This window comes from Somniosus microcephalus, chromosome 12, assembly GCF_052327205.1.
Source record: "Somniosus microcephalus isolate GS21.2 chromosome 12, FLI_Smic_1.0, whole genome shotgun sequence".
Taxonomy (NCBI): Eukaryota; Metazoa; Chordata; class Chondrichthyes; order Squaliformes; family Somniosidae; genus Somniosus; species Somniosus microcephalus.
The window spans coordinates 179,450,790-179,474,157 of record NC_140998.1 but is presented as its reverse complement, the minus strand read 5'-3'; positions in this window follow the sequence as shown (position 1 = coordinate 179,474,157).

Sequence of the window (23,368 nt, the reverse complement as noted above, 5' to 3'; positions counted from 1 at the left end):
TGGTGTTGATGAGGTGAGATGGAGAGGGGTGGGAGGAGGCTGGTGTTGATGGGGTGAGATGGAAAGGGGTGGGAAGAGGCTGGTGTTCATGGGGTGAGATGAAGAGGGGTGGGAGGGGGCTGGTGTTGATGGGGTGAGATGGAGAGTGGTGGGAAGAGGCTGGTGTTGATGGGGTGAGAAGTAAAGGGGTGGGAGGGGGCTGCTGTTGATGGGCTGAGATGGAGAGGGGCGGGGGGAGGCTGCTGTTGATGGGGTGAGATGAAGAGGGGTGGGAGGAGGCTGATGTTGATGCATGGGGGAGATGAAGAGGGGTGGGAGGAGGCTGGTGTTGATGGAGTGAGATGAAGAGGGGTGGGAGGAAGCTGGTGTTGATGGGGTGAGATGAAGAGGGGTGGGAAGAGGCTGATGTTGATGGGGTGAGATGGAGACGGGTGGGAGGAGGCTGGTGTTGATGGGGTGAGATGGAAATGGGTGGGAGGAGGCTGTTGTTGATGGGGTGAGATGAAGAGGGGTGGGAGGAGGCTGGTGTTGATGGGGTGAGATGGAGAGGGGTGGGAGGAGGCTGGTGCTGAAGGGGTGAGATGAAGAGGGGTAGGAGGAGGCTTGTGTTGATGGGCTGAGATGGAGAGGGGTGGGAGGAGGCTAGTGTTGATGGGGTGAGATGCAGCGGGGTGGAAGGAGGCTGGTGTTGATGGGGTGAGATGGAGAGGGGTGGGAGGAGGCTGGTGTTGATGAGGTGAGATGGAGAGGGGTGGGAGGAGGCTGGTGTTGATGAGGTGAGAGGAAGAGGGGTGGGAGGAGGCTGGTATTGATAAGGTGAGGTGGAGAGGGGTGGGAGGAGGCTGATGTTGATGGGGTGAGATGGAGAGGGGTGGGAGGGGGCTGGTGTTGATGGGGTGAGATGGAGAGGGGTGGGAGGAGGCTGGTATTGATGGGGTGAGATGGAGAGGGGTGGGAAGAGGCTGCTGTTCATGGGGTGAGATGAAGAGTGGTGGGAGGAGGCTGGTGTAGATGAGGTGAGATGGAGAGGTTTGGGAGGAGGCTGGTGTTGATGAGGTGAGATGAAGAGGGGTGGGAGGAGGCTGGTGTTGATGAGGTGAGATGGAGAGGGGTGGGAGGAGGCTGGTGTTGATGGGGTGAGATGGAAAGGGGTGGGAAGAGGCTGGTGTTCATGGGGTGAGATGAAGAGAGGTGGGAGGGGGCTGGTGTTGATGGGGTGAGATGCAGAGTGGTGGGAAGAGGCTGGTGTTGATGGGGTGAGAAGTAAAGGGGTGGGAGGGGGCTGCTGTTGATGGGCTGAGATGGAGAGGGGCGGGGGGAGGCTGCTGTTGATGGGGTGAGATGAAGAGGGGTGGGAGGAGGCTGATGTTGATGCATGGGGGAGATGAAGAGGGGTGGGAGGAGGCTGGTGTTGATGGAGTGAGATGAAGAGGGGTGGGAGGAAGCTGGTGTTGATGGGGTGATATGAAGAGGGGTGGGAAGAGGCTGATTTTGATGGGGTGAGATGGAGACGGGTGGGAGGAGGCTGGTGTTGATGGGGTGAGATGGAAATGGGTGGGAGGAGGCTGTTGTTGATGGGGTGAGATGAAGAGGGGTGGGAGGAGGCTGGTGTTGATGGGGTGAGATGGAGAGGGGTGGGAGGAGGCTGGTGCTGAAGGGGTGAGATGAAGAGGGGTAGGAGGAGGCTTGTGTTGATGGGGTGAGATGAAGACAGGTGGGAGGAGGCTGGTGTTGACGGGGTGAGATGAAGAGGGGGTGGGAGGGGGCTGGTGTTGATGGGGTGCGATGAAGAGTGGTGGGAGGAGGCTGGTGTTGATGGGGTGCGATGAAGAGTGGTGGGAGGAGGCTGGTGTTGATGGGGTGAGATGGAGAGGCGTGGGAGGAGGCTGGTGTTGATGGGGTCAGATGGAGAGCGGTGGGAGGAGGCTGGTGTTGATGGGGTGAGATGAAGAGGGGTGGGAGGAGGCTGGTGTTGATGGGGTGAAATGGAGAGGGGTGGGAGGAGGCTGGTGTTGATGGGGTGAGATGAAGAGGGGTGGGAGGAGGCTGGTGTTGATGGGGTGAGAAGGAGAGGGGTGGGAGGAGGCTGGTGCTGAAGGGGTGAGATGAAGAGGGGTAGGAGGAGGCTGGTGTTGATGGGGTGAGATGGAGAGGGGTGGGAGGAGGCTGGTGTTGCCGGGGTGAGATGAAGAGGGGTGGGAGGAGGCTGGTGTTGATGGCATGAGATGAAGAGGGGTGGAAGGAGGCTGTTGTTGATGGGATGAGATGGAGAGGGGTGGGAGGAGGCTGGAGTTGATGAGGTGAGATGGAGAGGGGTGGGAGGAGGCTGGTGTTGATGAGGTGAGATGATGAGGGGTGGGAGGAGGCTGGTGTTGAAAAGGTGAGGTGGAGAGGGGTGGGAGGAGGCTGGTGTTGATGGGGTGATTTGGAGAGGGGTGGGAGGAGGCTGGTGTTCATGGGGTGAGATGAAGAGGGGTGGTTGGAGGCTGCTGTTGATGGGGTGAGATGAAGAGGGGTGGGAGGAGGCTGGTCTTGATGGGGTGAGATGGAGAGGGGTAGGAGGAGGCTGGTGTTGATGGGGTGAGTTGGAGAGGGGTGGTAGGAGGCTGGTGTTGATGGGGTGAGATGGTGAGGGGTGGGAGGAGGCTGGTGTTGATGGGGTGAGATGGAGAGGGGTGGGAGGAGGCTGGTGTTGATAGGGTGAGATGGAGAGGTGTGAGAGGTGGCTGGTGTTGATGAGGTGAGATAGAGAGGGGTGTGAGGAGGCTGGTGTTGATGGGGTGATATGAAGATGGGTGGGAGGAGCTTGGTGTTGATGGGGTGAGATTGAGAGGGGTGGGAGGAGGCTCGTGTTGATGGGGTGAGATGAAGAGGGGTGGGGGGAGGCTGGTGTTGATGGGGTGAGATGAAGAGGGGTGGGAGGAGGCTGATGCTGATGCATGGGGGAGATGAAGAGGGGTAGGAGGAGGCTGGTGTTGATGGGGTGAGATGAAGAGGGGTGGGAGGAGGCTGGTGTTGACGGGGTGAGATGAAGAGTGGTGGGAGGAGGCTGGTGTTGATGGGGTGAGATGGAGAGGGGTGGGAGGAGGCTGGTGTTGACGGGGTGAGATGAAGAGGGGTGGGAGGAGGCTGGTGTTGATGGGGTGAAAAGGAGAGGGGTGGGAGGAGGCTGGTGTTGATGGGGTGAGATGAAGAGGGGTGGGAGGAGGCTGGTGTTGATGGGGTGAGATGAACAGTGGTGGGAGGAGGCTGTTGTTGACAGGGTGAGATGAAGCGGGGTGGGAGGAGGCTGGTGTTGATGGGGTGAGATGAAGAGGGGTGGGAGGGAGCTGGTATTGATGGGGTGAGATGAAGAGGGGTGGGAGGAGGATGGTGTTGACGGGGTGAGATGAAGAGGGGTGGGAGGAGGCTGGTGTTGATGGGGTGAGATGGACAGGGGTGGGAGAATGCTGGTGTTGATGGGGTGAGATGGAGAGGGGTGGGAGGATGCTGGTGTTGATGTGGTGAGATGAAGAGGGGTGGGAGGAGGCTGATGTTGATGAGGTGAGATGCAGAGGGGTGGTAGGAGGCTCGTGTTGATGGTGTGAGATGGAGAGGGGTGGGAGGAGGCTGGTGTTGATGGGGTGAGATGAAGAGGGGTGGGAGGAGGCTGATGTTGACGGGGTGAGATGAAGAGGGGTGGGAGGAGGCTGGTGTTGATGGGGTGAGATGGAGAGGGGTGGGAGGAGGCTGGTTTTGATGGGCTGAGATGAAGAGGGGTGGGAGGAGGCTAGTGTTGATGGGGTGAGATGCAGCGGGGTGGAAGGAGGCTGGTGTTGATGGGGTGAGATGGAGAGGGGTGGGAGGAGGCTGGTGTTGATGAGGTGAGATGGAGAGGGGTGGGAGGAGGCTGGTGTTGATGAGGTGAGAGGAAGAGGGGTGGGAGGAGGCTGGTATTGATAAGGTGAGGTGGAGAGGGGTGGGAGGAGGCTGATGTTGATGGGGTGAGATGGAGAGGGGTGGGAGGGGGCTGGTGTTGATGGGGTGAGATGGAGAGGGGTGGGAGGAGGCTGGTGTTGATGGGGTGAGATGGAGAGGGGTGGGAAGAGGCTGGTGTTCATGGGGTGAGATGAAGAGTGGTGGGAGGAGGCTGGTGTAGATGAGGTGAGATGGAGAGGTTTGGGAGGAGGCTGGTGTTGATGAGGTGAGATGAAGAGGGGTGGGAGGAGGCTGGTGTTGATGAGGTGAGATGGAGAGGGGTGGGAGGAGGCTGGTGTTGATGGGGTGAGATGGAAAGGGGTGGGAAGAGGCTGGTGTTCATGGGGTGAGATGAAGAGGGGTGGGAGGGGGCTGGTGTTGATGGGGTGAGATGGAGAGTGGTGGGAAGAGGCTGGTGTTGATGGGGTGAGAAGTAAAGGGGTGGGAGGGGGCTGGTGTTGATGGGCTGAGATGGAGAGGGGCGGGAGGAGGCTGCTGTTGATGGGGTGAGATGGAGACGGGTGGGAGGAGGCTGATGTTGATGCATGGGGGAGATGAAGAGGGGTGGGAGGAGGCTGGTGTTGATGGAGTGAGATGAAGAGGGGTGGGAGGAAGCTGGTGTTGATGGGGTGAGATGAAGAGGGGTGGGAAGAGGCTGATGTTGATGGGGTGAGATGGAGACGGGTGGGAGGAGGCTGGTGTTGATGGGGTGAGATGGAGAGGGGTGGGAGGAGGCTGGTGCTGAAGGGGTGAGATGAAGAGGGGTAGGAGGAGGCTTGTGTTGATGGGGTGAGATGAAGACGGGTGGGAGGAGGCTGGTGTTGACGGGGTGAGATGAAGAGGGGTGGGAGGGGGCTGGTGTTGATGGGGTGCGATGAAGAGTGGTGGGAGGAGGCTGGTGTTGATGGGGTGCGATGAAGAGTGGTGGGAGGAGGCTGGTGTTGATGGGGTGAGATGGAGAGGCGTGGGAGGAGGCTGGTGTTGATGGGGTGAGATGAAGAGGGGTGGGAGGAGGCTGGTGTTGATGGGGTGAGATGGAGAGGGGTGGGAGGAGGCTGGTGTTGATGGGGTGAGATGAAGAGGGGTGGGAGGAGGCTGGTGTTGATGGGGTGAGAAGGAGAGGGGTGGGAGGAGGCTGGTGCTGAAGGGGTGAGATGAAGAGGGGTAGGAGGAGGCTGATGTTGATGGCGTGAGATGGAGAGGGGTGGGAGGAGGCTGGTGTTGATGTGGTGAGATGAAGAGGGGTGGGAGGAGGCTGGTGTTGATGAGGTGAGATGGAGAGGGGTGGTAGGAGGCTGGTGTTGATGGGGTGAGATGGAGAGGGGTGGGAGGAGGCTAGTGTTGATGGGGTGAGGTGAAGAGGGGTGGGAGGAGGCTGATGTTGACGGGGTGAGATGAAGAGGGGTGGGAGGAGGCTGGTGTTGATGGGGTGAGATGGAGAGGGGTGGGAGGAGGCTGGTTTTGATGGGGTAAGATGAAGAGGGGTGGCAGGAGGCTAGTGTTGATGGGGTGAGATGCAGAGGGGTGGAAGGAGGCTGGTGTTGATGGGGTGAGATGGAGAGGGGCGGGAGGAGGCTGGTGTTGATGGGGTAAGATGGAGAGGGGTGGGAGGAGGCTGGTGTTGATGAGGTGAGATGGAGAGGGGTGGGAGGAGGCTGGTGTTGAAGGGGTGAGGTGGAGAGGGGTGGGAGGAGGCTGGTGTTGATGGGGTAAGATGGAGAGGGGTGGGAGGAGGCTGGTGTTGATGAGGTGAGATGGAGAGGGGTGGGAGGAGGCTGGTGTTGATGGGGTGAGATGGAGAGGGGTGGGAGGAGGCTGGTGTTGCCGGGGTGAGATGAAGAGGGGTGGGAGGAGGCTGGTGTTGATGGCATGAGATGAAGAGGGGTGGAAGGAGGCTGGTGTTGATGGGATGAGATGGAGAGGGGTGGGAGGAGGCTGGAGTTGATGAGGTGAGATGGAGAGGGGTCGGAGGAGGCTGGTGTTGATGAGGTGAGATGAAGAGGGGTGGGAGGAGGCTGGTGTTGAAAAGGTGAGGTGGAGAGGGGTGGGAGGAGGCTGGTGTTGATGGGGTGAGTTGGAGAGGGGTGGGAGGAGGCTGGTGTTCATGGGGTGAGATGAAGAGGGGTGGTTGGAGGCTGCTGTTGATGGGGTGAGATGAAGAGGGGTGGGAGGAGGCTGGTCTTGATGGGGTGAGATGGAGAGGGGTGCGAAGAGGCTGGTGTTGATGGGGTGAGATGGAGAGGGGTGGTAGGAGGCTGGTGTTGATGGGGTGAGATGGTGAGGGGTGGGAGGAGGCTGGTGTTGATGGGGTGAGATGAAGAGGGGTGGGAGGAGGCTGGTGTTGATAGGGTGAGATGGAGAGGTGTGGGAGGAGGCTGGTGTTGATGAGGTGAGATAGAGAGGGGTGTGAGGAGGCTGGTGTTGATGGGGTGATATGAAGAGGGGTGGGAGGAGGCTGGTGTTGATGGGGTGAGATTGAGAGGGGTGGGAGGAGGCTCGTGTTCATGGGGTGAGATGAAGAGGGGTGGGGGGAGGCTGGTGTTGATGGGGTGAGATGAAGAGGGTGGGAGGAGGCTGATGCTGATGCATGGGGGAGATGAAGAGGGGTAGGAGGAGGCTGGTGTTGATGGGGTGAGATGAAGAGGGGTGGGAGGAGGCTGGTGTTGACGGGGTGAGATGAAGAGTGGTGGGAGGAGGCTGGTGTTGATGGGTTGAGATGGAGAGGGGTGGGAGGAGGCTGGTGTTGACGGGGTGAGATGAAGAGGGGTGGGAGGAGGCTGGTGTTGATGGGGTGAAAAGGAGAGGGGTGGGAGGAGGCTGGTGTTGAAGGGGTGAGATGAAGAGGGGTGGGAGGAGGCTGGTGTTGATGGGGTGAGATGAAGAGTGGTGGGAGGAGGCTGTTGTTGACAGGGTGAGATGAAGCGGGGTGGGAGGAGGCTGGTGTTGATGGGGTGAGATGAAGAGGGGTGGGAGGGAGCTGGTATTGATGGGGTGAGATGAAGAGGGGTGGGAGGAGGATGGTGTTGACGGGGTGAGATGAAGAGGGGTGGGAGGAGGCTGGTGTTGATGGGGTGAGATGGACAGGGGTGGGAGGATGCTGGTGTTGATGGGGTGAGATGGAGAGGGGTGGGAGGATGCTGGTGTTGATGTGGTGAGATGAAGAGGGGTGGGAGGAGGCTGGTGTTGATGAGGTGAGATGCAGAGGGGTGGTAGGAGGCTCGTGTTGATGGGGTGAGATGGAGAGGGGTGGGAGGAGGCTGGTGTTGATGGGGTGAGATGAAGAGGGGTGGGAGGAGGCTGATGTTGACGGGGTGAGATGAAGAGGGGTGGGAGGAGGCTGGTGTTGATGGGGTGAGATGGAGAGGGGTGGGAGGAGGCTGGTGTTGATGAGGTGAGAGGAAGAGGGGTGGGAGGAGGCTGGTATTGATAAGGTGAGGTGGAGAGGGGTGGGAGGAGGCTGATGTTGATGGGCTGAGATGGAGAGGGGTGGGAGCAGGCTGGTTTTGATGGGGTGAGATGAAGAGGGGTGGGAGGAGGCTAGTGTTGATGGGGTGAGATGCAGCGGGGTGGAAGTAGGCTGGTGTTGATGGGGTGAGATGGAGAGGGGTGGGTGGAGGCTGGTGTTGATGAGGTGAGATGGAGAGGGGTGGGAGGAGGCTGGTGTTGATGAGGTGAGAGGAAGAGGGGTGGGAGGAGGCTGGTATTGATAAGGTGAGGTGGAGAGGGATGGGAGGAGGCTGATGTTGATGGGGTGAGATGGAGAGGGGTGGAAGGGGGCTGGTGTTGATGGGGTGAGATGGAGAGGGGTGGGAGGAGGCTGGTGTTGATGGGGTGAGATGGAGAGGGGTGGGAAGAGGCTGGTGTTCATGGGGTGAGATGAAGAGGGGTGGGAGGAGGCTGGTGTAGATGAGGTGAGATGGAGAGGTTTGGGAGGAGGCTGGTGTTGATGAGGTGAGATGAAGAGGGGTGGGAGGAGGCTGGTGTTGATGAGGTGAGATGTAGAGGGGTGGGAGGAGGCTGGTGTTGATGGGGTGAGATGGAGAGGGGTGGGAAGAGGCTTGTGTTCATGGGGTGAGATGAAGAGAGGTGGGAGGGGGCTGGTGTTGATGGGGTGAGATGGAGAGGGGTGGGAAGAGGCTGGTGTTCATGGGGTGAGTAGTAAAGGGGTGGGAGGGGGCTGGTTTTGATGGGCTGAGATGGAGAGGGGTGGGGGGAGGCTGCTGTTGATGGGGTGAGATGAAGAGTGGTGGGAGGAGGCTGATGTTGCTGCATGGGGGAGATGAATAGGGGTGGGAGGAGGCTGGTGTTGACGGAGTGAGATGAAGAGGGGTGGGAGAAAGCTGGTGTTGATGGGGTGAGATGAAGAGGGGTGGGAAGAGGCTGATGTTGATGGGGTGAGATGGAGACGGGTGGGAGGAGGCTGGTGTTGATGGGGTGAGATGGAGAGGGATGGGAGGAGGCTGCTGTTGATGGGGTGAGATGGAGAGGGGTGGGAGGAGGCTGGTGTTGATGGGGTGAGATGGAGAGGGGTGGGAGGAGGCCGGTGTTGATGGGGTGAGATGAAGAGGGGTGGGAGGAGGCTGCTGTTGATGGGGTGAGATGAAGAGGGGTGGGAGGAGGCTGGTGTTGATGGGGTGAGATGGAGAGGGGTGGGAGGAGGCTGGTGTTGATGGGGTAAGATGGAGAGGGGTGGGAGGAGGCTGGTGTTGATGAGGTGAGATGGAGAGGGGTAGGAGGAGGCTGGTGTTGATGGGGTGAGATGGAGAGGGGTGGGAGGAGGCTGGTGTTGCCGGGGTGAGATGAAGAGGGGTGGGAGGAGGCTGGTGTTGATGGCATGAGATGAAGAGGGGTGGAAGGAGGCTGGTGTTGATGGGATGAGATGGAGAGGGGTGGGAGGAGGCTGGAGTTGATGAGGTGAGATGGAGAGGGGTGGGAGGAGGCTGGTGTTGATGAGGTGAGATGAAGAGGGGTGGGAGGAGGCTGGTGTTGAAAAGGTGAGGTGGAGATTGGTGGGAGGAGGCTGGTGTTGATGGGGTGAGTTGGAGAGGGGTGGGAGGAGGCTGGTGTTCATGGGGTGAGATGAAGAGGGGTGGTTGGAGGCTGCTGTTGATGGGGTGAGATGAAGAGGGGTGGGAGGAGGCTGGTCTTGATGGGGTGAGATGGAGAGGGGTGGGAAGAGGCTGGTGTTGATGGGGTGAAATGGAGAGGGGTGGTAGGAGGCTGGTGTTGATGGGGTGAGATGGTGAGGGGTGGGAGGAGGCTGGTGTTGATGGGGTGAGATGGAGAGGGGTGGGAGGAGGCTGGTGTTGATAGGGTGAGATGGAGAGGTGTGGGAGGAGGCTGGTGTTGATGAGGTGAGATAGAGAGGGGTGTGAGGAGGCTGGTGTTGATGGGGTGATATGAAGAGGGGTGGGAGGAGGCTGGTGTTGATGGGGTGAGATTGAGAGGGGTGGGAGGAGGCTCGTGTTCATGGGGTGAGATGAAGAGGGGTGGGGGGAGGCTGGTGTTGATGGGGTGAGATGAAGAGGGGTGGGAGGAGGCTGATGCTGATGCATGGGGGAGATGAAGAGGGGTAGGAGGAGGCTGGTGTTGATGGGGTGAGATGAAGAGGGGTGGGAGGAGGCTGGTGTTGACGGGGTGAGATGAAGAGTGGTGGGAGGAGGCTGGTGTTGATGGGTTGAGATGGAGAGGGGTGGGAGGAGGCTGGTGTTGACGGGGTGAGATGAAGAGGGGTGGGAGGAGGCTGGTGTTGATGGGGTGAAAAGGAGAGGGGTGGGAGGAGGCTGGTGTTGATGGGGTGAGATGAAGAGGGATGGGAGGAGGCTGGTGTTGATGGGGTGAGATGAAGAGTGGTGGGAGGAGGCTGTTGTTGACAGGGTGAGATGAAGCGGGGTGGGAGAAGGCTGGTGTTGATGGGGTGAGATGAAGAGGGGTGGGAGGGAGCTGGTATTGATGGGGTGAGATGAAGAGGGGTGGGAGGAGGATGGTGTTGACGGGGTGAGATGAAGAGGGGTGGGAGGAGGCTGGTGTTGATGGGGTGAGATGGACAGGGGTGGGAGGATGCTGGTGTTGATGGGGTGAGATGGAGAGGGGTGGGAGGATGCTGGTGTTGATGTGGTGAGATGAAGAGGGGTGGGAGGAGGCTGGTGTTGATGAGGTGAGATGCAGAGGGGTGGTAGGAGGCTCGTGTTGATGGGGTGAGATGGAGAGGGGTGGGAGGAGGCTGGTGTTGAGGGGGTGAGATGAAGAGGGGTGGGAGGAGGCTGATGTTGACGGGGTGAGATGAAGAGGGGTGGGATGAGGCTGGTGTTGATGGGGTGAGATGGAGAGGGGTGGGAGGAGGCTGGTGTTGATGAGGTGAGAGGAAGAGGGGTGGGAGGAGGCTGGTATTGATAAGGTGAGGTGGAGATGGGTGGGAGGAGGCTGATGTTGATGGGCTGAGATGGAGAGGGGTGGGAGCAGGCTGGTTTTGATGGGGTGAGATGAAGAGGGGTGGGAGGAGGCTAGTGTTGATGGGGTGAGATGCAACGGGGTGGAAGGAGGCTGGTGTTGATGGGGTGAGATGGAGAGGGGTGGGAGGAGGCTGGTGTTGATGAGGTGAGATGGAGAGGGGTGGGAGGAGGCTGGTGTTGATGAGGTGAGAGGAAGAGGGGTGGGAGGAGGCTGGTATTGATAAGGTGAGGTGGAGAGGGGTGGGAGGAGGCTGATGTTGATGGGGTGAGATGGAGAGGGGTGGGAGGGGGCTGGTGTTGATGGGGTGAGATGTAGAGGGGTGGGAGGAGGCTGGTGTTGATGGGGTGAGATGGAGAGGGGTGGGAAGAGGCTGGTGTTCATGGGGTGAGATGAAGAGGGGTGGGAGGAGGCTGGTGTAGATGAGGTGAGATGGAGAGGTTTGGGAGGAGGCTGGTGTTGATGAGGTGAGATGAAGAGGGGTGGGAGGAGGCTGGTGTTGATGAGGTGAGATGTAGAGGGGTGGGAGGAGGCTGGTGTTGATGGGGTGAGATGGAGAGGGGTGGGAAGAGGCTTGTGTTCATGGGGTGAGATGAAGAGAGGTGGGAGGGGGCTGGTGTTGATGGGGTGAGATGGAGAGGGGTGGGAAGAGGCTGGTGTTCATGGGGTGAGTAGTAAAGGGGTGGGAGGGGGCTGGTTTTGATGGGCTGAGATGGAGAGTGGTGGGGGGAGGCTGCTGTTGATGGGGTGAGATGAAGAGGGGTGGGAGGAGGCTGATGTTGATGCATGGGGGAGATGAATAGGGGTGGGAGGAGGCTGGTGTTGATGGAGTGAGATGAAGAGGGGTGGGAGAAAGCTGGTGTTGATGGGGTGAGATGAAGAGGGGTGGGAAGAGGCTGATGTTGATGGGGTGAGATGGAGACGGGTGGGAGGAGGCTGGTGTTGATGCGGTGAGATGGAGAGGGGTGGGAGGAGGCTGTTGTTGATGGGGTGAGATGAAGAGGGGTGGGAGGAGGCTGGTGTTGATGGGGTGAGATGGAGAGAGGGTGGGAGGAGGCTGGTGCTGAAGGGGTGAGATGAAGAGGGGTAGGAGGAGGCTGGTGTTGATGGGGTGAGATGAAGACGGGTGGGAGGAGGCTGGTGTTGACGGGGTGAGATGAAGAGGGGTGGGAGGAGGCTGGTGTTGATGGGGTGAGATGGAGAGGGGTGGGAGGAGGCTGGTGTTGACGGGGTGAGATGAAGAGGGGTGGGAGGAGGCTGGTGTTGATGAGGTGAGAAGGAGAGGGGTGGGAGGAGGCTGGTGTTGATGGGGTGAGATGAAGAGGGGTGGGAGGAGTCTGGTGTTAATGGGGTGAGATGCAGAGTGGTGGGAGGAGGCTGTTGTTGACAGGGTGAGATGAAGCGGGGTGGGAGGAGGCTGGTGTTGATGGGGTGAGATGAAGAGGGGTGGGAGGGAGCTGGTGTTGATGGGGTGAGATGAAGAGGGGTGGGAGGAGGATGGTGTTGACGGGGTGAGATGAAGAGGCGTGGGAGGAGGCTGGTGTTGATGGGGTGAGATGGAGAGGGGTGGGAGGAGGCTGGTGTTGATGGGGTGAGATGGAGAGGGGTGGGAGGATGCTGGTGTGTTGATGTGGTGAGATGAAGAGGGGTGGGAGGAGGCTGGTGTTGATGAGGTGAGATGGAGAGGGTGGTAGGAGGCTCGTGTTGATGGGGTGAGATGGAGAGGGGTGGGAGGATGCTGGTGTTGATGTGGTGAGATGAAGAGGGGTGGGAGGAGGCTGGTGTTGATGGGGTTAGATGGAGAGGGGTGGGAGGAGGCTGGTGTTGATGGGGTGAGATGAAGAGGGGTGGGAGGAGGCTGATGTTGACGGGGTGAGATGAAGAGGGGTGGGATGAGGCTGGTGTTGATGGGGTGAGATGGAGAGGGGTGGGAGGAGGCTGGTTTTGATGGGGTGAGATGAAGAGGGGTGGGAGGATGCTAGTGTTGATGGGGTGAGATGCAGAGGGGTGGAAGGAGGCTGGTGTTGATGGGGTGAGATGGAGAGGGTGGGAGGAGGCTGGTGTTGATAAGGTGAGGTGGAGAGGGGTGGGAGGAGGATGGTGTTGACGGGGTGAGATGAAGAGGGGTGGGAGGAGGCTGGTGTTGATGGGGTGAGATGGAGAGGGATGGGAGGAGGCTGGTGTTGATGGGGTGAGATGGAGAGGGGTGGGAGGATGCTGGTGTTGATGTGGTGAGATGAAGAGGGGTGGGAGGAGGCTGGTGTTGATGAGGTGAGATGGAGAGGGGTGGTAGGAGGCTCGTGTTGATGGGGTGAGATGGAGAGGGGTGGGAGGATGCTGGTGTTGATGGGGTGAGATGAAGAGGGGTGGGAGGAGTCTGATGTTGACGGGGTGAGATGAAGAGGGGTGGGAGGAGGCTGGTGTTGATGGGGTGAGATGGAGAGGGGTGGGAGGAGGCTGGTGCTGAAGGGGTGAGATGAGAGGGGTAGGAGGAGGCTGGTGTTGATGGGGTGAGATGAAGACGGGTGGGAGGAGGCTGGTGTAGATGGGGTGAGATGGAGAGGGTGGGAGGAGGCTGGTGCTGATGATGTGAGATGGAGAGGGGTGGGAGGAGGCTGGTGTTGATGAGGTGAGATGAAGAGTGGTGGGAGGAGGCTGGTGTTGATAAGGTGAGGTGGAGAGGGGTGGGAGGAGGCTGGTGTTGATGGCATGAGATGAAGAGGGGTGGAAGGAGGCTGGTGTTGATGGGATGAGATGGAGAGGGGTGGGAGGAGGCTGGAGTTGATGAGGTGAGATGGAGAGGGGTGGGAGGAGGCTGGTGTTGATGAGGTGAGATGAAGAGGGGTGGGAGGAGGCTGGTGTTGAAAAGGTGAGTTGGAGAGGGGTGGGAGGAGGCCGGTGTTGATGGGGTGAGTTGGAGAGGGGTGGGAGGAGGCTGGTGTTCATGGGGTGAGATGAAGAGGGGTGGTTGGAGGCTGCTGTTGATGGGGTGAGATGAAGAGGGGTTGGAGGAGGCTGGTCTTGATGGGGTGAGATGGAGAGGGGTGGGAAGAGGCTGGTGTTGATGGGGTGAGATGGATAGGGGTGGTAGGAGGCTGGTGTTGATGGGGTGAGATGGTGAGGGGTGGGAGGAGGCTGGTGTTGATGGGGTGAGATGGAGAGGGGTGGGAGGAGGCTGGTGTTGATAGGGTGAGATGGAGAGGTGTGGAAGGAGGCTGGTGTTGATGAGGTGAGATTGAGAGGGGTGTGAGGAGGCTGGTGTTGATGGGGTGATATGAAGAGGGGTGGGAGGAGGCTGGTGTTGATGGGGTGAGATTGAGAGGGGTGGGAGGAGGCTCGTGTTCATGGGGTGAGATGAAGAGGGGTGGGGGGAGGCTGTTGTTGATGGGGTGAGATGAAGAGGGGTGGGAGGAGGCTGATGCTGATGCATGGGGGAGATGAAGAGGGGTAGGAGGAGGCTGGTGTTGATGGGGTGAGATGAAGAGGGGTGGGAGGAGGCTGGTGTTGACGGGGTGAGATGAAGAGTGGTGGGAGGAGGCTGGTGTTGATGGGTTGAGATGGAGAGGGGTGGGAGGAGGCTGGTGTTGACGGGGTGAGATGAAGAGGGGTGGGAGGAGGCTGGTGTTGATGGGGTGAAAAGGAGAGGGGTGGGAGGAGGCTGGTGTTGATGGGGTGAGATGAAGAGGGGTGGGAGGAGGCTGGTGTTGATGGGGTGAGATGAAGAGTGGTGGGAGGAGGCTGTTGTTGACAGGGTGAGATGAAGCGGGGTGGGAGGAGGCTGGTGTTGATGGGGTGAGATGAAGAGGGGTGGGAGGGAGCTGGTATTGATGGGGTGAGATGAAGAGGGGTGGGAGGAGGATGGTGTTGACGGGGTGAGATGAAGAGGGGTGGGAGGAGGCTGGTGTTGATGGGGTGAGATGGACAGGGGTGGGAGGATGCTGGTGTTGATGGGGTGAGATGGAGAGGGGTGGGAGGATGCTGGTGTTGATGTGGTGAGATGAAGAGGGGTGGGAGGAGGCTGGTGTTGATGAGGTGAGATGCAGAGGGGTGGTAGGAGGCTCGTGTTGATGGGGTGAGATGGAGAGGGGTGGGAGGAGGCTGGTGTTGATGGGGTGAGATGAAGAGGGGTGGGAGGAGGCTGATGTTGACGGGGTGAGATGAAGAGGGGTGGGAGGAGGCTGGTGTTGATGGGGTGAGATGGAGAGGGGTGGGAGGAGGCTGGTGTTGATGAGGTGAGAGGAAGAGGGGTGGGAGGAGGCTGGTATTGATAAGGTGAGGTGGAGAGGGGTGGGAGGAGGCTGATGTTGATGGGCTGAGATGGAGAGGGGTGGGAGCAGGCTGGTTTTGATGGGGTGAGATGAAGAGGGGTGGGAGGAGGCTAGTGTTGATGGGGTGAGATGCAGCGGGGTGGAAGGAGGCTGGTGTTGATGGGGTGAGATGGAGAGGGGTGGGAGGAGGCTGGTGTTGATGAGGTGAGATGGAGAGGGGTGGGAGGAGGCTGGTGCTAATGAGGTCAGAGGAAGAGGGGTGGGAGGAGGCTGGTATTGATAAGGTGAGGTGGAGAGGGGTGGGAGGAGGCTGATGTTGATGGGGTGAGATGGAGAGGGGTGGGAGGGGGCCGGTGTTGATGGGGTGAGATGGAGAGGTGTGGGAGGAGGCTGGTGTTGATGGGGTGAGATGGAGAGGGGTGGGAAGAGGCTGGTGTTCATGGGGTGAGATGAAGAGGGGTGGGAGGAGGCTGGTGTAGATGAGGTAAGATGGAGAGGTTTGGGAGGAGGCTGGTGTTGATGAGGTGAGATGAAGAGGGGTGGGAGGAGGCTGGTGTTGATGAGGTGAGATGTAGAGGGGTGGGAGGAGGCTGGTGTTGATGGGGTGAGATGGAGAGGGGTGGGAAGAGGCTTGTGTTCATGGGGTGAGATGAAGAGAGGTGGGAGGGGGCTGGTGTTGATGGGGTGAGATGGAGAGGGGTGGGAAGAGGCTGGTGTTCATGGGGTGAGAAGTAAAGGGGTGGGAGGGGGCTGGTTTTAATGGGCTGAGATGGAGAGGGGTGGGGGGAGGCTGCTGTTGATGGGGTGAGATGAAGAGGGGTGGGAGGAGGCTGATGTTGATGCATGGGGGAGATGAATAGGGGTGGGAGGAGGCTGGTGTTGATGGAGTGAGATGAAGAGGGGTGGGAGAAAGCTGGTGTTGATGGTGTGAGATGAAGAGGGGTGGGAAGAGGCTGATGTTGATGGGGTGAGATGGAGACGGGTGGGAGGAGGCTGGTGTTGATGGGGTGAGATGGAGAGGGGTGGGAGGAGGCTGTTGTTGATGGGGTGAGATGAAGAGGGGTGGGAGGAGGCTGGTGTTGATGGGGTGAGATGGAGAGGGGTGGGAGGAGGCTGGTGCTGAAGGGGTGAGATGAAGAGGGGTAGGAGGAGGCTGGTGTTGATGGGGTGAGATGAAGACGGGTGGGAGGAGGCTGGTGTTGACGGGGTGAGATGAAGAGGGGTGGGAGGAGGCTGGTGTTGATGGGGTGAGATGGAGAGGGGTGGGAGGAGGCTGGTGTTGATGAGGTGAGATGAAGAGGGGTGGGAGGAGGCTGGTGTTGATAAGGTGAGGTGGAGAGGGGTGGGAGGAGGATGGTGTTGACGGGGTGAGATGAAGAGGGGTGGGAGGAGGCTGGTGTTGATGAGGTGAGAAGGAGAGGGGTGGGAGGAGGCTGGTGTTGATGGGGTGAGATGAAGAGGGGTGGGAGGGAGCTGGTGTTGATGGGGTGAGATGAAGAGGGGTGGGAGGAGGATGGTGTTGACGGGGTGAGATGAAGAGGCGTGGGAGGAGGCTGGTGTTGATGGGGTGAGATGGAGAGGGGTGGGAGGAGGCTGGTGTTGATGGGGTGAGATGGAGAGGGGTGGGAGGATGCTGGTGTTGATGTGGTGAGATGAAGAGGGGTGGGAGGAGGCTGGTGTTGATGAGGTGAGATGGAGAGGGGTGGTAGGAGGCTCGTGTTGATGGGGTGAGATGGAGAGGGGAGGGAGGAAGCTGGTGTTGATGGGGTGAGATGAAGAGGGGTGGGAGGAGGCTGATGTTGACGGGGTGAGATGAAGAGGGGTGGGATGAGGCTGGTGTTGATGGGGTGAGATGGAGAGGGGTGGGAAAAGGTTGGTTTTGATGGGGTGTGATGAAGAGGGGTGGGAGGATGCTAGTGTTGATGGGTTGAGATGCAGAGGGGTGGAAGGAGGCTGGTGTTGATGGGGTGAGATGGAGAGGGGTGGGAGGAGGCTGGTGTTGATGATGTCAGATGGAGAGGGGTGGGAGGAGGCTGCTGTTGATGAGGTGAGATGAAGAGGGGTGGGAGGAGGCTGGTGTTGATGGGGTGAGATGGAGAGGGGTGGGAGGAGGCTGGTGCTGAAGGGGTGAGATGAAGAGGGGTAGGAGGAGGCTGGTGTTGATGGGGTGAGATGGAGAGGGGTGGGAGGAGGCTGTTGTTGATGGGGTGAGATGAAGAGGGGTGGGAGGAGGCTGGTGTTGATGGGGTGAGATGGAGAGGGGTGGGAGGAGGCTGGTGCTGAAGGGGTGAGATGAAGAGGGGTAGGAGGAGGCTGGTGTTGATGGGGTGAGATGAAGACGGGTGGGAGGAGGCTGGTGTTGACGGGGTGAGATGAAGAGGGGTGGGAGGAGGCTGGTGTTGATGGGGTGAGATGGAGAGGGGTGGGAGGAGGCTGGTGTTGATGAGGTGAGATGAAGAGGGGTGGGAGGAGGCTGGTGTTGATAAGGTGAGGTGGAGAGGGGTGGGAGGAGGATGGTGTTGACGGGGTGAGATGAAGAGGGGTGGGAGGAGGCTGGTGTTGATGAGGTGAGAAGGAGAGGGGTGGGAGGAGGCTGGTGTTGATGGGGTGAGATGAAGAGGGGTGGGAGGGAGCTGGTGTTGATGGGGTGAGATGAAGAGGGGTGGGAGGAGGATGGTGTTGACGGGGTGAGATGAAGAGGCGTGGGAGGAGGCTGGTGTTGATGGGGTGAGATGGAGAGGGGTGGGAGGAGGCTGGTGTTGATGGGGTGAGATGGAGAGGGGTGGGAGGATGCTGGTGTTGATGTGGTGAGATGAAGAGGGGTGGGAGGAGGCTGGTGTTGATGAGGTGAGATGGAGAGGGGTGGTAGGAGGCTCGTGTTGATGGGGTGAGATGGAGAGGGGAGGGAGGAAGCTGGTGTTGATGGGGTGAGATGAAGAGGGGTGGGAGGAGGCTGATGTTGACGGGGTGAGATGAAGAGGGGTGGGATGAGGCTGGTGTTGATGGGGTGAGATGGAGAGGGGTGGGAAGAGGCTGGTTTTGATGGGGTGAGATGAAGAGGGGTGGGAGGATGCTAGTGTTGATGGGTTGAGATGCAGAGGGGTGGAAGGAGGCTGGTGTTGATGGGGTGAGATGGAGAGGGGTGGGAGGAGGCTGGTGTTGATGATGTCAGATGGAGAGGGGTGGGAGGAGGCTGGTGTTGATGAGGTGAGATGAAGAGGGGTGGGAGGAGGCTGGTGTTGATAAGGTGAGGTGGAGAGGGGTGGGAGGAGGATGGTGTTGACGGGGTGAGATGAAGAGGGGTGGGAGGAGGCTGGTGTTGATGGGGTGAGATGGAGAGGGGTGGGAGGAGGCTGGTGTTGATGGGGTGAGATGGAGAGGGGTGGGAGGATGCTGGTGTTGATGTAGTGAGATGAAGAGGGGTGGGAGGAGGCTGGTGTTGATGAGGTGAGATGGAGAGGGGTGGTAGGAGGCTCGTGTTGATGGGGTGAGATGGAGAGGGGTGGGAGGATGCTGGTGTTGATGGGGTGAGATGAAGAGGGGTGGGAGGAGGCTGATGTTGACGGGGTGAGATGAAGAGGGGTGGGAGGAGGCTGGTGTTGATGGGGTGAGATGGAGAGGGGTGGGAGGAGGCTGGTTTTGATGGGGTGAGATGAAGAGGGGTGGGAGGAGGCTCGTGTTGATGGGGTAAGATGCAGAGGGGTGGAAGGAGGCTGGTGTTGATGGGGTGAGATGGAGAGGGGTGGGAGGAGGCTGGTGCTGATGATGTGAGATGGAGAGGGGTGGGAGGAGGCTGGTGTTGATGAGGTGAGATGAAGAGGGGTGGGAGGAGGCTGGTGTTGATAAGGTGAGGTGGAGAGGGGTGGGAGGAGGCTGGTGTTGATGGGGTTAGATGGAGAGGGGTGGGAGGAGGCTGGTGTTGATGGGGTGAGATGAAGAGGGGTGGGAGGAGGCTGGTGTTGATGGGGTGAGATGGAGAGGGGTGGGAGGAGGCTGGTGTTGATGAGGAGAGATGGAGAGGGGTGGGAGGAGGCTGGTGTTGATGGGGTGAGATGAAGAGGGGTGGGAGGAGGCTGGTGTTGATGGGGTGAGATGGAGAGTGGTGGGAGGAGGCTGGTGCTGAAGGGGTGAGATGAAGAGGGGTAGGAGGAGGCTGGTGTTGATGGGGTGAGACGAAGAGGGGTGGGAGGAGGCTGGTGTTGACGGGGTGAGATGAAGAGGGGTGGGAGGAGGCTGGTGTTGATGGGGTGAGATGGAGAGGGGTGGGAGGAGGCTGGTGTTGATGGGGTGAGGTGAAGAGTGGTGGGAGGAGGCTGGTGTTGATGGGGTGAGAAGGAGAGGGGTGGGAGGAGGCTGGTGTTGATGGGGTGAGATGAAGAGGGGTGGGAGGAGGCTGGTGTTGACGGGGTGAGATGAAGAGGGGTGTGAGGAGGCTGGTGTTGATGGGGTGAGAAGGAGAGGGGTGGGAGGAGGCTGGTGTTGATGGGGTGAGATGAAGAGGGGTGGGAGGAGGCTGGTGTTGATGGGGTGAGATGAAGAGCGGTGGGAGGAGGCTGTTGTTGACAGGGTGAGATGAAGCGGGGTGGGAGGAGGCTGGTGTTGATGGGGTGAGATGAAGAGGGGTGGGAGGGAGCTGGTGTTGATGGGGTGAGATGAAGAGGGGTGGTAGGATGCTGGTGTTGCTGTGCTGAGATGAAGAGGGGTGGGAGGAGGCTGGTGTTGATGGGGTGAGATGGAGAGGGGTGGGAAGAGGCTGGTGTTCATGGGGTGGGATGAAGAGGGGTGTGAGGAGGCTGGTGTTGATGGGGTGAGATGGAGAGGGGTGGGAGGAGGCTGGTGTTGATGAGGTGAGATGGAGAGGTGTGGGAGGAGGCTGGTGTTGATGAGGTGAGATGAAGAGGGGTGGGAGGAGGCTGGTGTTGATGAGGTGAGATGGAGAGGGGTGGGAGGAGGCTGGTGTTGGTGGGGTGAGATGGAGAGGGGTGGGAAGAGGCTGGCGTTCATGGGGTGAGATGAAGAGGGGTGGGAGGGGGCTGGTGTTGATGGGGTGAGATGAAGAGGGGTGGGAAGAGGCTGGTGTTCATGGGGAGAGATGAAGAGGGGTGGGAGGGGGCTGGTGTTGATGGGCTGAGATGGAGAGGGGTGGGAGGAAGCTGGTGTTGATGGGGTGAGATGAAGCGGGGTGGGAGGAGGCTGGTGTTGATGGGGTGAGATGGAGAGGGGTGGGAGGAGGATGTTGTTGATGGGGTGAGATGAAGAGGGGTGTGTGGAGGCTGGTATTGATGAGGTTAGATGAAGAGGGGTTGGAGCGGGCTGGTGTTGATGCAGTGAGATGAAGAGGGGTGGGAGGAGGCTGATGTTGATGCATGGGGGAGATGACGAGGGGTGGGAGGAGGCTGGTGTTGATGGGGTGAGATGAAGAGGGGTGTGTGGAGGCTGGTGTGGATGAGGTGAGATGAAGAGGGGTGGGAGGAGGCTCGTGTTGATGGGGTGAGATGAAGAGGGGTGGGAGGAGGCTGATGTTGATGCATGGGGGAGATGAAGAGGGGTGGGAGGAGGCTGGTGTTGATGGAGTGCGATGAAGAGGGGTGGGAGGAGGCTGGTGTTGATGGGGTGAGATGGAGAGGCGTGGGAGGAGGCTGGTGTTGATGGGGTGAGATGGAGAGCGGTGGGAGGAGGCTGGTTTTGATGGGGTGAGATGAAGAGGGGTGGGAGGAGGCTGGTGTTGATGGGGTGAGATGGAGAGGGGTGGCAGGAGGCTGGTGCTGAAGGGGTGAGATGAAGGGGGGTAGGAGGAGGCTGGTGTTGATGGGGTGAGATGAAGAGAGGTGGGAGGAGGCTGGTGTTGACGGGGAGAGATGAAGAGGGGTGGGAGGAGGCTGGTGTTGACGGGGAGAGATGAAGAGGGGTGGGAGGAGGCTGGTGTTGATGGGGTGAGATGGAGAGGGGTGGGAGGAGGCTGGTGTTGACGGGGTGAGATGAAGAGGGGTGGGAGGAGGCTGGTGTTGATGGGGTGAGAAGGAGAGGGGTGGGAGGAGGCTGGTGTTGATGGGGTGAGATGAAGAGGGGTGGCAGGAGGCTGGTGTTGATGGGGTGAGATGAAGAAGGCTGGGAGGAGGTTGTTGTTGACGGGGTGAGATGAAGCGGGGTGGGAGGATGCTGGTGTTGATGGGGTGAGATGAAGAGGGGTGGGAGGAGGCTGGTGTTGATGGCGTGAGATGGAGAGGGGTGGGAGGAGGCTGGTGTTGATGGGGTGAGATGGAGAGGGGTGGGAGGATGCTGGTGTTGATGTGGTGAGATGAAGAGGGGTGGGAGGAGGCTGGTGTTGATGAGGTGAGATGGAGAGGAGTGGTAGGAGGCTGGTGTTGATGGGGTGAGATGGAGAGGGGTGGGAGGAGGCTGGTGTTGATGAGGTGAGATGGAGAGGGGTGGGAGGAGGCTGGTGTTGATGGGGTGAGGTGGAGAGGGATGGGAGGAGGCTGGTGTTGATGGGGTGAGATGGAGAGGGGTGGGAGGAGGCTGGTGTTGATGGGGTGAGATGGAAAGGGGTGGGAGGAGGCCGGTGTTGATGGGGTGAGATGAAGAGGGGTGGGAGGAGGCTGCTGTTGATGGGGTGGGATGAAGAGGGGTGGGAGGAGGCTGGTGTTGATGAGGTGAGATGAAGAGGGGTGGGAGCAGGCTGGTGTTGATAAGGTGAGGTGGAGAGGGGTGGGAGGAGGCTGGTGTTGATGGGGTGAGTTGGAGAGGGGTGGGAGGAGGCTGGTGTTCATGGGGTGAGATGAAGAGGGGTGGTTGGAGGCTGCTGTTGATGGGGTGAGATGAAGAGGGGTGGGAGGAGGCTGGTGTTGATGGGTTGAGATGGAGAGGGGTGGGTGGAGGCTGGTGTTGATGGGGTGAGATGGAGAGGGGCGGTAGGAGGCTGGTGTTGATGGGGTGAGATGGTGAGGGGTGGGAGGAGGCTGGTGTTGATGGGGTGAGATGGAGAGGGGTGGGAGGAGGCTGGTGTTGATAGGGTGAGATGGAGAGGTGTGGGAGGAGGCTGGTGTTGATGAGGTGAGATAGAGAGGGGTGGGAGGAGGCTGGTGTTGATGGGGTGATATGAAGAGGGGTGGGAGGAGGCTGTTGTTGATGGGGTGAGATGTAGAGCGGTGGGAGGAGGCTCGTGTTGATGGGGTGAGATGAAGAGGGGTGGGGGGAGGCTGGTGTTGATGGGGTGAGATGAAGAGGGGTGGGAGGAGGCTGATGCTGATGCATGGGGGAGATGAAGAGGGGTAGGAGGAGGCTGGTGTTGATGGAGTGAGATGAAGAGGGGTGGGAGGAAGCTGGTGTTGATGGGGAGCGATGAACAGGGGTGGGAGGAGGCTGATTGTGATGGGGTGAGATGGAGATGCGTGGGAGGAGGCTGGTGTTGATGGGGTGAGATGGAGAGGGGTGGGAGGAGGCTGGTGTTGATGGGGTGAGATGAAGAGGGCTGGGAGGAGGCTGGTGTTGATGGGGTGAGATGGAGAGGGGTGGCAGAAGGCTGGTGCTGAAGGGGTGAGATGAAGAGGGTTAGGAGGAGGCTGGTGTTGATGGGGTGAGATGAAGAGGGGAGGAAGGAGGCTGGTATTGACGGGGAGAGATGAAGAGGGGTGGGAGGAGGCTGGTGTTGATGGGTTGAGATGGAGAGGGGTGGGAGGATGCTGGTGTTGATGTGGTGAGATGTAGAGGGGTGGGAGGAGGCTGGTGTTGATGAGGTGAGATGGAGAGGGGTGGTAGGAGGCTGGTGTTGATGGGGTGAGATGGAGAGGGGTGGGAGGAGGATGGTTTTGATGGGGTGAGATGAAGAGGGGTGGGAGGAGGCTGATGTTGACGGGGTGAGATGAAGAGGGGTGGGAGGAGGCTGGTGTTGATGGGGTGAGATGGAGAGGGGTGGGAGGAGGCTTGTTTTGATGGGGTGAGATGAAGAGGGGTGGCAGGAGGCTAGTGTTGATGGGGTGAGATGCAGAGGGGTGGAAGGAGGCTGGTGTTGATGGGGTGAGATGGAGAGGGGTGGGAAGAGGCTGGTGTTGATGAGGTCAGACAGAAACAATCCATTAAGAGACAATAAGCAGATGTGCAGCAGCATCTACTTCCGCCTTATGGATCAAGGACTAATTAATAGAAAGAACTGTAACCAAATTGTATTAACTTTTGTAGACAACTGGGGTGATCTTTTTTTTCCCCACACTTAGACACGACAAACACGTACCACTCTTTAACCTATCATAGAAAAAGATAAAACTTAACATGAAATCCTTATATATTTCGACCTGGAATATCCAAGGTCTACGCTCTTCACTGCGAGAAGTGAAGAGTAGGACCCCAGAGTTCATAGAGGAAACTAAAGATCTAGATATTATCATTTTACAGGAAACTTGGTATAAAGGAAAAGGACACACCGGCTGTCCCCAAGGGTACACTGAGCTGGTGGTCCCCTCCAATAAATTACCAAGTGTAACCCAAGGCAGAAACTCCGGAGGCATACTGATCTGGTTTAAAACAGAACTTAAGAATTACATCAAATTTATAAAAAAGGGCAAAATCCATATGTGGCTCAAACTTGAGAGGGAGATTATCTCAAACACCCAAGATGTTTACATTTGCGCACTTTATATCCCTCCAATCGATTCCCCGTACTACAAAGAGGACACCTTCTCCAACATGGAGGGGGA